Genomic DNA, 15,388 nt, shown 5'->3' with positions numbered 1-15,388 from the left:
AATTCATTCTAAACATCTGCTTTCAGGCACTTACAACCTTCTGTGGAATCTGCCATTTGAACTGGAACTTACCATGTTTGCTTTTAGCTTTGGGGTGAATTTTTCTGAAAAATTTAAAGAGAATTCATTCAGCCATATCTGAGCTATCCAAATGTGAAAGAAACACATAGGCAGATACAGTCTTTTGTGTGTGAATTAATTCGTAGGTTACAAGACGTGCTCAGTCGCTGCACAGACACATAGGATTCATTTGAAAACTATAATAAGGAATTCTAGTGATTAAAATTAGACTTGGTCCCTCTTGACTTGTTTGTACTTTACCATTTTAGAGAGTTCCATGGTGGGAATCCCACTCATTTATTGTTGGCTGAAACAAATTAAACAACCTATTATTTTTGCCACCCTTTACTGGTTTTCCTTTTACCTTTTTTCTTTCCCTTCCATGCTTTCTGCTACAATGGTATTATCTTATTAAAATATGATGTGAAATTTCATGTTGCATAATGGTAGAAGAATTAACAGATTCAGTTTCAAGGACTTACATACCAGCAGATCAAAAATTTTGCATCCAATTCCCTTAAGTATGTTTAAATTTTGCTCTATCCAAGAGGCACCTTTTTCTTTGTTTTTTTCCCCTATGTGTTGTTTAAAATGGAAAACAATCTAAATTTTGGGTCTGAGACACAACTTGAGTGCACCTTTCAAATGAAATTAAAATTAGGGGTAATTCACAGAAAATTCAGAATTATAAGCATTTTTACCTTTCACATTTTTAATTAGAAACATATTGATTATTTTTCAGATGAAATGTGCATTATTTTTCTTCTGTGATAGATTAAACCCTGAGAGAGACTAGATATTTTTTTCTTTCAATTTTTGAAATTCTGGGTCACTGAACTATTACCATGGTCATTGTATATAGTTGGAAGTCTTTTTGATATTAAAAACATTAAGAGCTAATTCAAATCTCTGAATTGTTAAAAGGGTTTTGATGAGCACACTGAGGTTCCTGTTATGTGTGTAAAGCCAGCGGGAAACAATCAATAAATTATAGCACTGTGTAGATGGGGAAGAGGAATGGGCGGAATCATTGATGATTGGAGAGAGGGATAAGGCTAGTAGATGGAATCCACTGCTGTTGGATGTTGAAGAGGGGTCCCTCCTGAATCCCACCGAGATGCTCCTAGAATCTCCTCCCCATAACAATGTTGCTGATTCAAACCCTTCCATTTTAAAATTGCAGTGTGCAGCTCAGGGAACATATTTTCCATTCATAATCAAATACAGATTTTCTTCTCAACTTCATTGCCCTCAGTGGCCACAACGTAGCACCTGAAGGGCCAAGTAAGTTCCAGTGCCACAGGTTGGAAGCTGCTGTCTATCTATTGAAGGATATAACACTGAATCTGATGATCCTGGAAATGAAACATTTTTCAATGACATCATCATCAAAATACAACCACAAGGATAATTTAAATCCCTGTATCGAGCTTTGTAGCAGCTCTTCAACATCTGCTTCATTCAAGAGCAATCTGTTTATTTTCAATATGGAAAATAGGGCGGAGATCAATTTCTGATTATGCTTTAAAAGCAACTGAGAGGAAGACTGGAATGTAATAAAAAGTTGCAACCTTCTTTTTATACTGGCAGTTTTGCCCTCTATGTAACACATAAAGAACAATTTAAAGAATGAAGTCTGGATATGTTCTTCCAGGCAGATTTAAACTTCTAGGTCCACAAGTAAATGCTGTGAGTGAAGAAACAGAAGAAAAATGACCTATAATGACTACAGGTTTATCATATGGGGAGGGAGGAGGAAATGCATTTGTGCTTAATGCTATCAATTCTACATGTGAAAAGAAAACTGCAAACTATTCTGTTCCAGTTGCTGATTATCCCATCCAACAAGTCAGGAAAGTATGACAAGAAAGTCTTTGCCACTTTCTCAGATAGTAAAAATGAAATGAAAAGAAGGTGCAAACTCCTAGGGGCATTCATCCTAAATTTCTGTTGTATGGATGTTAAGCACACTACTCAAGCCTCATTGAGAAAGTAGTAAGATGGAACACAGTCCTAAAGCACATTGCGGAAGTTCACGTGTCCTTCCACAGCTACCTTTAACATCATAGTTGGTTATTTGAAAAAAGATGATTTATTTTCCCCTGCTTCACACTGACAGTTGGTGAAACTATCAGGAAGATTGTTTCTACATTTTGCATTCAACTACCTCAGTGTCACATATAGAGGTACTATAACCTCTCATCTCCTACTTGATACTATTCTATTTATACATCCAAGAATTGCATTAGTGCTTTTGGCCACAGCATTGCAATAGGAGCTCCTGTTCATTTGATTACCCACCGTGACCCCCAAGTCTTTGTCAGAGTCACTGCATCCCTCATCCTGTAAGTATGGCCTATATTTGGCCATATGTCTAATGAATACAACAGAGTATTACCACAGATAATGCTGAAGAAAAAGAGAGACACCAATTTAGAGGGAAAGTGACAAAATGGCATCTAAATAGTAAACATCTATCTTAATATGCATACATGCAAATATCTGATTTGTACACGTGCATTGAGTTAGGCATCCACAAACCTAACCTAAAACCTGGCCTAAAATGCATATGCAGGCCCCTCTGAAAATCCTAAATTCATTTTCATTTCTCTTCTTTCTTACCCAGCCCTTGCTGTGTGAAACTTGTTTTCCTCTTCGTCTCTGTAAGTGCCCCTTGGTTTCCACTAGGGTAGAACCTGGAATCATGCTGAGCCCTCCATTCATTCTATCCCTGCAGTTGTACATGGTACATGAACCTCACTCAAATGCTCCGTGGAGATCAGCTTTCCTTCCTTGAACGAGTTTCACCCTTTTGGGGGTGAGAATGAGAGGGGATCTATTCTTTGGGCAGGAGAGTGGGATCAAGAGTGCCTTAACACTGGGAACAGGGTGAGCAAATGTAATCAACAGTTGATTGTCCTTTAGACCCCACATCTTTGTAGTCAAAGACAACAGATGAGAACTCTCATTCTAGTGACATCATTCATTACACCCATAGAGGCAATACACACATGTCTAACCTAGGTTCTAAATGCAGTCAACTCACTGGTAACTGCCTTGGGCAGCGGTTCTCAAACTATGGGTCAGGACTCCAAAGTGGGTTGCAACCCCATTTTAATGGAGTCGCCAGGGCTGGCTTAGACTTGCTGAAGCCCGGGCCCTGCTGCCCAGAGCCAAAGCTGAAGCTCAACAGCTTGAGCCCTTTGCGGCGGGGCTCAGGCTTCAGCCCTGGGCAGCGGAGCTCAGGTTACAGGCCCTCTGCCCTTGGTGTTCAGCTTTGCTCCCACCCCCACCCCAAGCAGTGGAGCTCAGGCTTTGTCCCCCCACCCCAGGGCAGTGGGGCTCAGGCTTCTGTTCCCCCTCCTGGTGTTGTGTAGTAATTTTTGTTGTCAGAAGGAGGTCGCGGTGCAATAAAGTTTGAGACCCCCCTGGTCTTGGGCAATGTCTGGTGTTTTTCTCATGCAGCAGTCATTTGGCTCAGAGGAATGGAGCTCTCCTGTATAGAAGTGTGTACTTTACTGCAAATTCCCACTCCATATCTTTTCTCTTCTGGTCATGGAAAGAACCTAGGAAGCAAACAGTCCTGGCATAGTGGAGGAGGACCATGGCCACAGTTCCTCAGGGCATCCCCAGTGACCCAAGTGTCAGGGTAGTGAACAAAATCTGAGTAGAACAGTTGTGAAGACAAACCCCCATGGACATTGGCCCCAGACATGTAACTTCATTAAGTACTGATGGGAGATGGCCTGGGCTGCAGGATCCTGGAATGGTAGGGAAATAACTTGAGGGAGGTGATTGAAGAGAAGGTTGGGCTGTCCGTTTTGCAAGTTTTTAACATTTGGCAGGCCATGGTAAATGCTAGGCTCCCCCATAGTCTTAACCTCACCCTGGTAATGCTTGTTAAAACTACAAACTGCCTTGTCTTCACTAAGCTTTTACCCCATGTTCGTTACTACATTAGCTAACATGAGTTAAGAATGCATCTTTTTCCTATTGAAGACCCACTATTGGAGGTAGCTCCAGTGGCCAGCAGTCACCAGCTCCAGCATCAGTGCAGGTCTGGAAGAGGCACTGGAGTACAATAGCAATTATGGCTGTTCTGAGCAGCATGGGATTCGATAGCAGTGGTACAAAGTGCCAGCAGCTCTAGAGTGGCTGTGGCCCTCAGCAGTGGCAGTTCTCTAGGTGGATCCTGGAAAATCTAGTGAGGGGTGAAGGACAAGAGGCAACGACCAATGAAGGAGTGAGCTAGCTACATTTTGTCGGCTTCTGCCTTCCCCCTTTCCCTTCCCTTCTACCAGCATCCCACCTGTTGAGAGCTATTGGGCTGCAGTTGGGAAATAAAAAAACAGCTTGGGTTAAATCACATTAGTTTAGTATTTGTTAAAACAGCTTTGAAGCTAAAAATCTATGCTGATTTACACCAGTTGGCTTCTACGGGGTTTCACAGGGGCAAGTTAGGGCAGAATTCAGCAATGGATGTCTTAAAGGGTGTAATTTTCAACCGAGCCCAGGTGACTTGGATTGTCAATACTTGTGCTCCTAAATCACGAGAGCTCTTGAAAATCCCACAGATGGAGAAGACTTAATTTGACTTCAGTTTAAAAAAACATTTTCAACCCAGATGGTGAAAATGAAAGCAGACTTACAAACTCTTTCAGTTTGGGCAATCAAGGGTTTAACAGTAACATTGTGTAAGGCATGTTTTTAAAACACATTATTGGTTTGTTGCTGTCTGTTTAAATAGCAGCTCCTTTTGGAAACACAAAGGTTTGCATAACTTTTTCATGTGTGCTTACTGCATACTGCCTCCCATATTTGTAAGCTTGATTACCTCCCGATGTTGATATGACTGTGCTGCCTCTCTAAATTCAGCTGATGCCTCTTGGCTTCATTGTATGTTTCCAAAAATACAAACTTCAGCACCACAGGATTCAACCAAAATAACTGCTGAAAGGAAATAGTGGCAGTACACCTAGGTAAGCTAAGCAGGAAAGGAATATTGAATGTTAAATGTACAGTACTGCTGTCAACAGTTCTGTCTCATTGTATGCTGGACTTTTGTCTGTGTGAATGCTTTCTAACTTGCTCTTTCTGCTCTGTTTCTTCATGCTTTCCTGGATTCAGAGAGAGGTAAATGATTTTCATTTCTCCATCATTTTCCATGTTTATCTGCCTAGCACCCACCAAACAGTGCCAGTATCAGTCATCATTGTCTTACAAAAGCTAACCTGTAGTGAAGTAAACTAATCCTGTACCTGATCACATTTTTAATCCAGTAATGACAGTATTGCCAACCCCATGCATTCAAAAATCATGTGACTACCTATAAATCATGAGATTTGGGGGGGAAATCAGGATTCTTTTTACATGCCTTCTGATGTTTGAGAATTTAGGGTTCACATTTTCCAGCTCTTCTCTGTGGCCATGAGGATTAGATACTTTTTTTATTAAATAAAAGCTCAGCTTCTCACATAATTACATGACTCCAGAACGAGGAGTTCAAGAAAAACAAAAGTATCATGAGAGTTGGCAACACTGAAATTATTCTCTTCATCCAGTGTTTGGGATGGTGGGTTGTCCTTCAAGTTATATAAACTGTCATGTATGCATTTTTTATCTGCATGTTGTGTAAAGTTGTCATTTAGGATTCTCTACAACACTTTGTTGTATTGGAACACGTACAGTACTATTCTACTATATTGTTATCATTTGCTTTGCAGCTCCAGGGCTACAGTCAGGCAGCAATTTCATACTGGTAGAATTGTTCTCTGCAAGTCAGAATTAGGTTTCGGCCTCAGTCCAGTTTTGTTTGTTCTTCTAGATAGTAAAGCCCTGGCATTGGAACAGGATGGAAGGGAGATAGTTTAGAGATGTGGACAGTTCCTTGGGTTTGCTTCAAGGAATATAATGAGACTACTTTACAAGCTTGACTGGTTTTTAATCAATTCTTTAGAAAGCACTGGCCTAGGGAAATGTTTGAACTTTCTTGGTGATTATGGCTTTGCAAGCTAATGTACATTTCATGCATGTAAGAAGTGATGCTCATTCTAGGCTAGCATTAACAAAAGTGTTCTGTGATCTGCTTCTCTGGTTGTGAACATACTGTGATTACTTTTTCTGTCTGAATAATAAAGAACAAAGGGAACTATCACTCCCAACTGCTTAATAAGGCAAATCTCAATGAAAACACTGTTCTAGTATTTGCTGCCATCTTCAATTAAATGTGCAGTTGAGCTTTGAGCATCTCAATTTGATTTCTTTATCAGTTATTTAAATATTCCTTACAAAGGCTTGCATCTTTCACTTGTATCTACTAAAGTAGGATTGTTGTCTAAAATATCTAAATATTAATGTACTATAGTAAATGTTTATCCAAGTTACATGATTGGCATCAAAGAGGCTGTTCAAAGATTTAAAGGCACACTAATATATTTTATATGAATTTAGTATTTATGAAAATGACTAACCTGGAGAATGGTGCACAGTGTGAGTAGCAGCAGTATAGTCTTTCCCATGCTGGCTCATCCATGTACCTTAGCTCTAGAGGTGCTCTCTCCAAGGCGAAGTAGTTGAATCCCCTTATACATTTAATAAACTTTCTGAATTAAGATGGGACTTCTTCTCTAAAAGAACTGCAGTGTGCAGGTTCATGCTAATAAAATATCAGGGGTCAGAACCTCAGCTGGTGTAAATTGGTGTAACTCCACTGAGTTGAATGGGGCTGTGCCAATTTCCATTAGCTGAGGATCTGACTCAAAACCTCTACCTCTAGCCACACAAAAAACCCAGTGAAAATCCAAATTTGAAATGGAAGCTAACACTCTCTTCCTGACTCGTCATACAGTTCCTGCCCCCTAACTAGAGCCAGTCGGGAATTCTTGACTAAATGGTTTTCGTCAGAAAATGCCAGTTTGTCTAAACTGAAACTTTTGCGGGAAAGGGTTGATTTTTGGCAAAACTTTCTATCGGGAAGGTTTCTCAGATCCAGGATGGTGTTTCTGGTGAGAGAGAGAGAAAGAGAGAGACCCACCGCAGAATGTGGGGAAAGGGTGCGTGATTCATTATGCTTAATAGCCATCCCTTTACCTAATCAGGATGTAGTGCTAAGTCTGAAGAGAATCCAGTCTACTCCTCTGTTGGAAGGGTGATGTCTATGACATGGAGACATAGTTATATGGAAAATACGTGGGGGCACTTAGAGCTTTGAGAAGACGATAGCACGTACAGGAAATTGGGAATTAAAACCCTAGAAGCATAGAAATATTTTCAGATTGGAGCATAGCTTGGAGCCTAAGGTCCTAAAGATCTGAATGTCACAGAGGTGTCAGGTATGGGGGGCAGAAGAAGGGGTTAAAAATTAAATATTTTGAAAGGGTGGGAATGATCTCTGAGATGCCAACTAATAATAGAAAGGCTGGGGCTTACTTTCACTGTAAGAACCTTGAATATAAGGTTGCCAAGTTACAATTGTTAGGATTCACATTCCCACTCAAAGTGGCCAAATAAACAATGCCCAAGGAGACTACTTGAGAGTTAGTAAGTGATCTAAAAAAGCAATTGGAGAGAAATTCAGAGGCTTCCAATACAGGATAATTAGCAATACAAGCTATAAGCATGAATGTATTAAAAAGGTAAGTAGCCTTCAATGCTAGATCACGCAAGGAGAATTCAATAATTGCATAAAAGTAACTGATGTTATTCTAAAAAGAAACAAATTTTTAAGTTCTCATCTGAAAGAGAGAACTGAAATAAGAATTCTGGGGCTGCTAGTGAGAGAGGGGACCTATCTATTTCTGTAAGGGGGAAATCCTCTGTCAGAAATCCTGCATCCTCTCACCTAGGGTTGCCAACTTTCTACTCTCACAAAACTGAACACCCTTGCCCAGCCCCTGCTCACTCCCACCCTCACTCACTCATTTTCACCGGGCGGTGGGGGCTGATGGGTCTGGGATGGGGCCAGGGATGAGGGATTTGGGGTGCGGGAGGGGGCTCTGTGCTGAGGCTAAGGGGTTCTGAGTGTGGCAGGGGGCTCTGGGCTGGGGCAGAGAGTTGGGGTGTGGGGCAGGAGATGAGGACTCTGGGTGCGGGCTCTGGGGATGAGGGGTTTGGGGTGCTCTGGGCTGGGATTGTGAGGTTCAGAGGGCGGGAGGGGGAATCAGGGCTGGGGTAGGGGGTTGGGGCACGGAGGAGGTGGCTCTGGGGTGCAGGCTCCAGGCAGCACTTAACTCAAGCAGCTCCCGGAAGCAGAGGCATGTTCCCCGTCCAGCTCCCGGAAGCAGAGGCATGTCCAGACGGCTCTGCGCACTGCCGCATCCAGAGGTGCTGCCCCCACAGCTCCCATTGGCTGCATTTCCTGGCCAATGGGAGTTGCGAGGGCGGTGCTTGAGGCAGGGCCACATGTGGAGCCCCTGCCTGCCCCTATGCGTAGGAGCCGGCGAGGGGACATGCCGCTGCTTCTGGGAGCCATGCAGTGCGGAGGCTAGCAGAGAGCCTGCCAGCCCCGCTGCGCGCCACTGCCAACCGGACAGTCAACAGACCGGTCAGCAGTGCTGACCAGAGCCGCCAGGTTCCCTTTTTGACCAGGTGTTCCTGTCGAAAATCGAACACCTGGTCATCCTACTCTCATCATGCATGATCATGTTAAGGTGGACAAGCATTCTGTACTGGAGTACAATTAGAAAACTGAAGGAAGGTGCAGGTCCACAACAGAATGTGGTTGTTGGCCTGTTGGATCTAAGACACACAAATCAAAATTCATTTGAAACCTTAAAAATTAAAGAAACTACTGTGCTAAAAAGGATTACATATACTCTAATGCACAAAGTGGAAAAAAATGTGTGTTTTGGCACAGAAAAATGTAGAATCTCTAACTGATTTCTTTTTTGTCAGTCTTGCAAATTAGAATCCAGCTCAGATGGAAAGGATTATAGGACGTGTTTTGAAGTTGGGTGGTTTGCTGGTGGTGTGTTTTGGGGTTTTTTGCTTGGTTTGGTTTGTTTTTTTCCAGGAAGAGGGAGGGAGGTTGTCTCACCCTGTGGGCAGCTAATGGATAACATGAAGATGAAAAATCCCTTAGTAAACCATGCTTTCCTGTGTCAAGGATTATTGTTTCAATTTGTAAAATATAAATCTATAAATACAGTGGAAATCAAAATTACACTGATGCAAGAAAATATTTCTATTTGTTTTTAATCAGTGTGTTTTGTTTTTGATAAGTCAACCTTTGCTTATTTCAGACTTAAATGTTAGTTTTATTTTTACCAAAGAAATTAGCTAATACATGTCTACATTGTTGAAGAGGTAAAATTTTAGATTGGAGAGGTAGTACAATATGTGCCATGCTTTCATGGTGAGATTAACTGGGATGTGTCCCAGGGCATTAGTCTAACATCGACTGCTATTCAAAAAGGGTAGCGTTACCATAAATTCCATTTAGCGTAATCACATTCACTTAATGTTTAGTGGTTAAGTGATGCTTAACCGGGTGTTAAATAGGCAAGCTCCGGTCAATTAATACAGAACTTTATTGAAATAAAGATGAAGTATTCCTTTTTATTGTCCCATTTTTATTCAGTACCATTTTTTTAAAAAAGAAAAAAGGTCTCTTCCTTAATAATAAGCAACAGGACATCCTAATTAAGAGGATTCTACTGTATTTTCAGCTCTATAGCAGAGCCAAGCTACAATCTTATGCCAAAAAAAAAAAATTCTCATCCATTTTTCTGGTCAGCCTGTTTTATGGCTTCTGTTTGAAATAACGATTCAATCCCAGTTCATATGTACTGTAAATTCTCATTAGATGGAGCATAGGATACATGCACAAATTATAGAAGTTTTCATTGCAGGGTAAGGGAAATGTTCATTTTTACAGCAAACCCCAGAATAACTGGCATCATCCTGGAAACCATTCTGTCGGGATCCAATTACAGTTTTGAATACTGTGTTCTGCTGCTGAGATTCTTCTTCACTGTAGGCCCAAGCCCGAAAAGGTAAAGGGCTTATGAAAGTTGTTGTCACCTCAAAGATTTTTCACACTGAAATAGGGAACTGTTCCTGTTCCACTGACATTAATGGCAAAATTCCTTTTGACTTCAGTAGGAGCTTCTGCACATGCTTAGCTTTATGCATGTGAGTATCCTAGTGGGATAGGATTTGATGGGGTTAGGTATGATCAGTGTCAAGCTGACAGCCCCTTGGGTATTCCAATCTATCTTGTCACCTAGGCAAGCTTAGCTTTGTGACAGATGGTCCCTTATACCAAAAATCACAATAATATTCAGGTAACTCCCTGTCCCAAAGGATCAGTCACTTAACCCAGGTCAGTTGTACCTTAGATTTCACACCAAAGACAATGCTTGTAACCAATCCTATAATAAACAATCTAAAGATTTATTAACTAGGAAAAGGAAATAAGAGTGTTATTTACAAGGTTAAAGCAGGTAAACATTGCATACACCCAAATAGTTACAATCTTAAGTTTCAAAAAGTAACGAAAGCTTCTATAATAAGCAAGGGCTATAAGTCCTTTAGAGCTAACCCTGGCCAAGCACTGGGGATCTTTTGCTTATGCTTAGTCCTTTCAGAGTCCAAGCAGCATTAAAAAAGACAGTTCCTCCTTGTTAGGGCTTTTTATTCCCTTCCCTTTTTTATTCTAGCATCAAGTTGCAAATTCAGCTCTTGGGAAGAATACAGTTGCAAGTCTCCTCTTCATGGGGAATGTGGGGAAGGGAGCAATGCACAAAGCCTTTTGTCTTCTGATGTTCCACAATGGCTCATCTGGTGTTCATGGGCCTTATTTTGTTGGGCAAGAGATAAAACATCTCCTGTTGGAAACTAGTTTTTCACACTTGTTAATGCATCTCTTCTGTCTGGTGATTTACAGTTAAAGAGCAAACACTTAATACCTACATCCCACGTTATAAGGTAATATTTATCAGTCAGATTAATGCATGCAGCAACTTGCAAGCATTTCATAAAGTCTAGACGCATTTTTATAACTCTATCTGTTTTAACAACACCAACACACAGATGAGCCAGACTGATTCCAGCTATGTATTTGTCAGTGTTCAGTTGAGACCTAGGGGCCTTGGCATGAGCTGGCTTGTAGCATCTGCACTTCCTCATTCTAGGAGGTGATGACTCCAGTGTCCAGAAGTCAATGCATCTTGCTCAGAAGGCAATATTCTCTTTTCTGCCTAATCATTTGCATGGAAGATTTCAATTGTTATATCTTTTCCAAAGATTAATTTACCATTGGTAATTCTGGAAGGGTATGAACTGGAGCCCTCGTGTCCTTGATAATTTTTGTACAAAAGAGAGAGGAAGAGTTTTGTTTGTTTCCTTGAAATACAGAATGGTTTGAACCCTAGCTACATGGGAATCAAGTTGGATTCTTAGCAGCCTGGGCATCTTGTGGGAGTAGGCCAGTATTGCAGAATTGTGTACTGTGCTATAGGACTGTGCGGATGGATGTTGCTTAAGACATTTAGTTGACTTGATGAATTATTGAAGTTGACCTATAGTCTGTGCCTTGTCAGATGGGAAGATGATAGTTTGATTGATGATTTGGAAGCAGATGGTGTTTTCAGATTTCTGCATGATACAGTATCTATGGTTTTGAAGAAAGAGAGGGAAAGGGTTTTATTGATGAGATATCCTCCCCATCCTGACAGGTTTGCAGATCTGATCCTGCAAAGGCTTATGCATATGCCTACCTTTACAGATGTGAGTAGTCCTGTTGTAGACAATAGGAATATTCAGGTGCTTTAAATTAAGCACATGCGGAAGCATTTGATGGGCTTGAGCCCAATTCCCTGAAACGTCATAGTGCAGGCTTTTTTGGCTCCTCACAAGTTGAAATGGATCAAATATTTACTAAATAATTGTTGCGGCTGATTGTCATTAACTGCGTATATTTAGTTCTGCCTTGTTATGAATACGTGGTATTACATACAAAACTTCGTTAAATTACCATTATTTAGGTTGCGAAGTCAAGCACTGGGAAGTTAGAACATGCCAGATTTACAGTTGCGCCTATGCCACCCTAAATCATCTTTCTTGTGCACTCAGCCTGTGCACTGAGTGAGGCAGGGGTCCTGTGGGAAAAATAGTATATCATTCTGTAATCAAAATGACAGTACATTTTCACAAGGAGGCTGAATTAAGGTTGCATGGGCAACCGTAATTCTGGCATTTCCTAACTATTGAGAATGTTGCAAGCAAAATAAGGTTCTGTTAATGTAGTTTTTTGTATGTCATTGCCTAGGAGTTTTTCAAGGACAAAGGTGAAAACAAATTATGTTATGTGCAATGGTAATAATCCTCCCCTTCATACATCATCCACAGGGCTAGATCTCTGAGCCTTAAACCCTACAGCACAGATTGCTACAACCTGAGGTAGAGAGCTAACCACATTACCTGACTACAGGAGAAGAGAGTGTTATCCTAGAATATGGGGATGGGATGCTGGTGCCTTACGCTGAGTCCAGGAGAGGATATGGGGAGTCTAGTCTGGTCTCTCTTCCTCCTGCCAGAGAGAGAGACAGAAATGCTGGGATCATGTGCCAAGTTGGGAGGTGGAAAAGAGATTTTGGGGGAAGTCTAACTTGGCGTTCTCTCGCATTGCCCTGCCATCCCTAGCAACAGCTTCTGGCAGCTCCCAGACATTCCCAGCAGAGTGTCTGCTGTTGCCTTGGCAGAAACATGGGCCAGTCTCTTTAAAATGTTCAGTGATTTTTGGCATTCTGACAGAATTTGGGGGGCAGGGGGAATGGTGATTTTTAACACTTTTCAACTCTGTTAAATCTGAACAGACTGAAATGGGACAAAGAAAAGGCACATCTGTAGTCTATGAGGTTTTCCATGCAGGATATCATATGTCTGCTGCAAACAATGGCAGTATTAATACTTCTGAAAGAAAAGTCACAAGAATCTTTTATAGTAGAAGGTGTTAGACCAGTGGTTCCCAAACTAGGGGCGCGGCTTGTTTTGGGTAAGCCCCTGATGGGCCGAGCCGGTTTGTTTACCTGCTGCTTCTGCAGGTTCGGCCGATCGCAGCTCCCAGTGTCCGCGGTTCACCGCTCCAAACCAGTGGGGGCTGTGGGAAGCGGCGGCCAGCACGTCCCTCCCCCCGCACCACTTCCTGCAGCTCCCATTGGCCGAGAATGGCGAACCACAGCCACTGGAAGCTGAATCGGCCGAACCTGCGGACGCAGCAGGTAAACAAACCGGCCCGGCCTGCTAGGGGCTTACCCTGAACAAGCCGCGCCCTTAGTTTGGGAACCACCGTGTTAGACAACCCTTTTCTGAGTTTCCCAGTTAAACCGTAACCACCCTTCTTTCTTTGGTCTTTATAGCATTGGTTTTGTCTATCTTATGCTGTTATAATAGTTTAGTCTGTTTTGAACAGTGAACACCCATAAGAAAAGGGGTGCTTTCTAAATACGTTTTTTTATTATTTAGTGGGGGGGGGTTATCTTTTTAAGATTTTAAATCTTTGCAATTCAGCATGAAAACTCAAGTAATTTCTCAACAGGGCTGGATTAAATATGGCTGCAGAGGCTTTTGTGTAATATGCTCCAAAAAACTTAGCTTGGTAGTTGAGGTACATTGTCCGATGTGGTTCAGTAAAGCAAAACACAATAGTTTAGAATGGTGTTGATGTGCCAGGATATTGCCAGTGCTGATCAAGCAGAGTGCGAGAATTTCTAATGCTGTTTTATAATCATGGATTTCACAGCACGTTTTCAAAACCCTGATTGGATTTGCTTTAATGGTTTTGTCTCATCTTATATATTGCTTTTTTATTTATAAGAAAATAACTGATAACTGACTAACTTCACTCATAGCAGAAGGCACTACCCAAATCTGTTCTGTATTTGAGAATACGTGTGCTAGTCCTTGAAGTTAATTCTCTTATTTAGCCCTGATTCTGCAAACTGCTCCACATGGGTGGACCCTGAGCCTGCGCAGACCTCTGCTGACTTCTGTTGGGCTCTGCTTAGGTGCTGTGACCTGCCCGTGCAAAGCAGGTTGCAGAATCAGGGCCTTATTTATGTAAACAACCCAGTGAAAACATAGGATAATCTTCCAAGGATACGCTTGTTAAGAGGGCTCAAAGGAATAGTATTGACTGAAGTAAATACTCAGTAAATAGTAAATTCATGGAATGGTAAAGCAGATGGCTTCCATTAGCATTTTAAAGTCATATAAACACAGATTTTAGCCTTTAAATCAGCACTCCATTACAGTAGGCCCTAATCCTGCAATGAGCTGCATACAGGGATCCATTATCTCTACAGTGTTGGGGGCATAATCATTACCAGTGATCTTTTTTCACATAAGGCGGGGAGAAGGGAAGAGAGAGGGAGATAGTGTGTGCTTCTAATCAGGTTTCAGAGTGGTAGCCTTGTTAGTCTGTATCAGCAAAAACAACGAGGAGTCCTTGTGGCACCTTAGAGACTGCCCAAATAAATTTGTTAGTCTCTAAGGTGCCGCAAGGACTCCTCGTTTTTTTGTTTTGTTTCTAATCAGAAACTCTTCGATAGAGTTATGGTTGTAAATCCATATCTATTCATTTAAAACAGCACTGCTAGAATGTTATAGTTATAACAACATACAAAATATCTGGAATTGTAGGTAAAAAAACAAAAATGCTTGAAAGGTGGGAAATTAGAAGGTTGTAGTTTTAAAAAACAGTCCAAAGTTTCAAAAAGTCTAGAAAAACATATTTACTGTTCCAGTACCAACCAGCGTTAATAAAGGTGTTTGGGTGACTGGGGGACCCTAAATGCTTACAAACATGGTTCCTACAAACCCTTCAGGGCTGCACTAGCAGGCTTGATTAATGTGCAGCCCCTTCACAAGATATAAAATTCATGATGGTTTTATGTAACAATCAGTTCATTTTTTCCATAGCTAATAATTTTTCGAGATAGCATAGTTAAATATACCCCTTTCCCTCAGTTCACCATGAGGCCTGATGAATGCAACCTATTTGGAGTTTTTAGTCCAGTTTTACTTTTGAGATACTGGGTCAGAAGGGAGCTTCACTAATTTACATCAGCTAAAGATTTGGCCCACTGAATGCACTAACAAAAAAGGATTAGACTTTCCCATATGGGGCTCCTTGTCCATCATCTTAATGGTGGAGCTTCTGGGTTGGAGTACTTGTCATCAGCCTCCCTCTGAGGGAAAGGCATTGAAGAGTGTCTTCAGGCTGACGGAATGATTGGGGGTCAGCTTGCCATGTCTTGTCTAATTCTAGTCAGCCAATCTGCTGGGGGTCGGGCACAGGGGAGAAATTTGCAGTTGGCAGGGACTGTTG

At 41.5% G+C, this 15,388-nt stretch overlaps 1 protein-coding gene across 10 annotated transcripts in view; it reads left to right on the top strand.

The window, feature by feature from the left end:
* Nucleotides 1-15,388, top strand: part of APBB2 (amyloid beta precursor protein binding family B member 2) — a 329,064-nt gene that overhangs the window by 286,201 nt on the left and 27,475 nt on the right. The window lies entirely within an intron of this gene.

This window comes from Malaclemys terrapin, chromosome 5, assembly GCF_027887155.1.
Source record: "Malaclemys terrapin pileata isolate rMalTer1 chromosome 5, rMalTer1.hap1, whole genome shotgun sequence".
Taxonomy (NCBI): Eukaryota; Metazoa; Chordata; order Testudines; family Emydidae; genus Malaclemys; species Malaclemys terrapin.
This window is presented reverse-complemented; position numbering and strand designations above follow the sequence as displayed.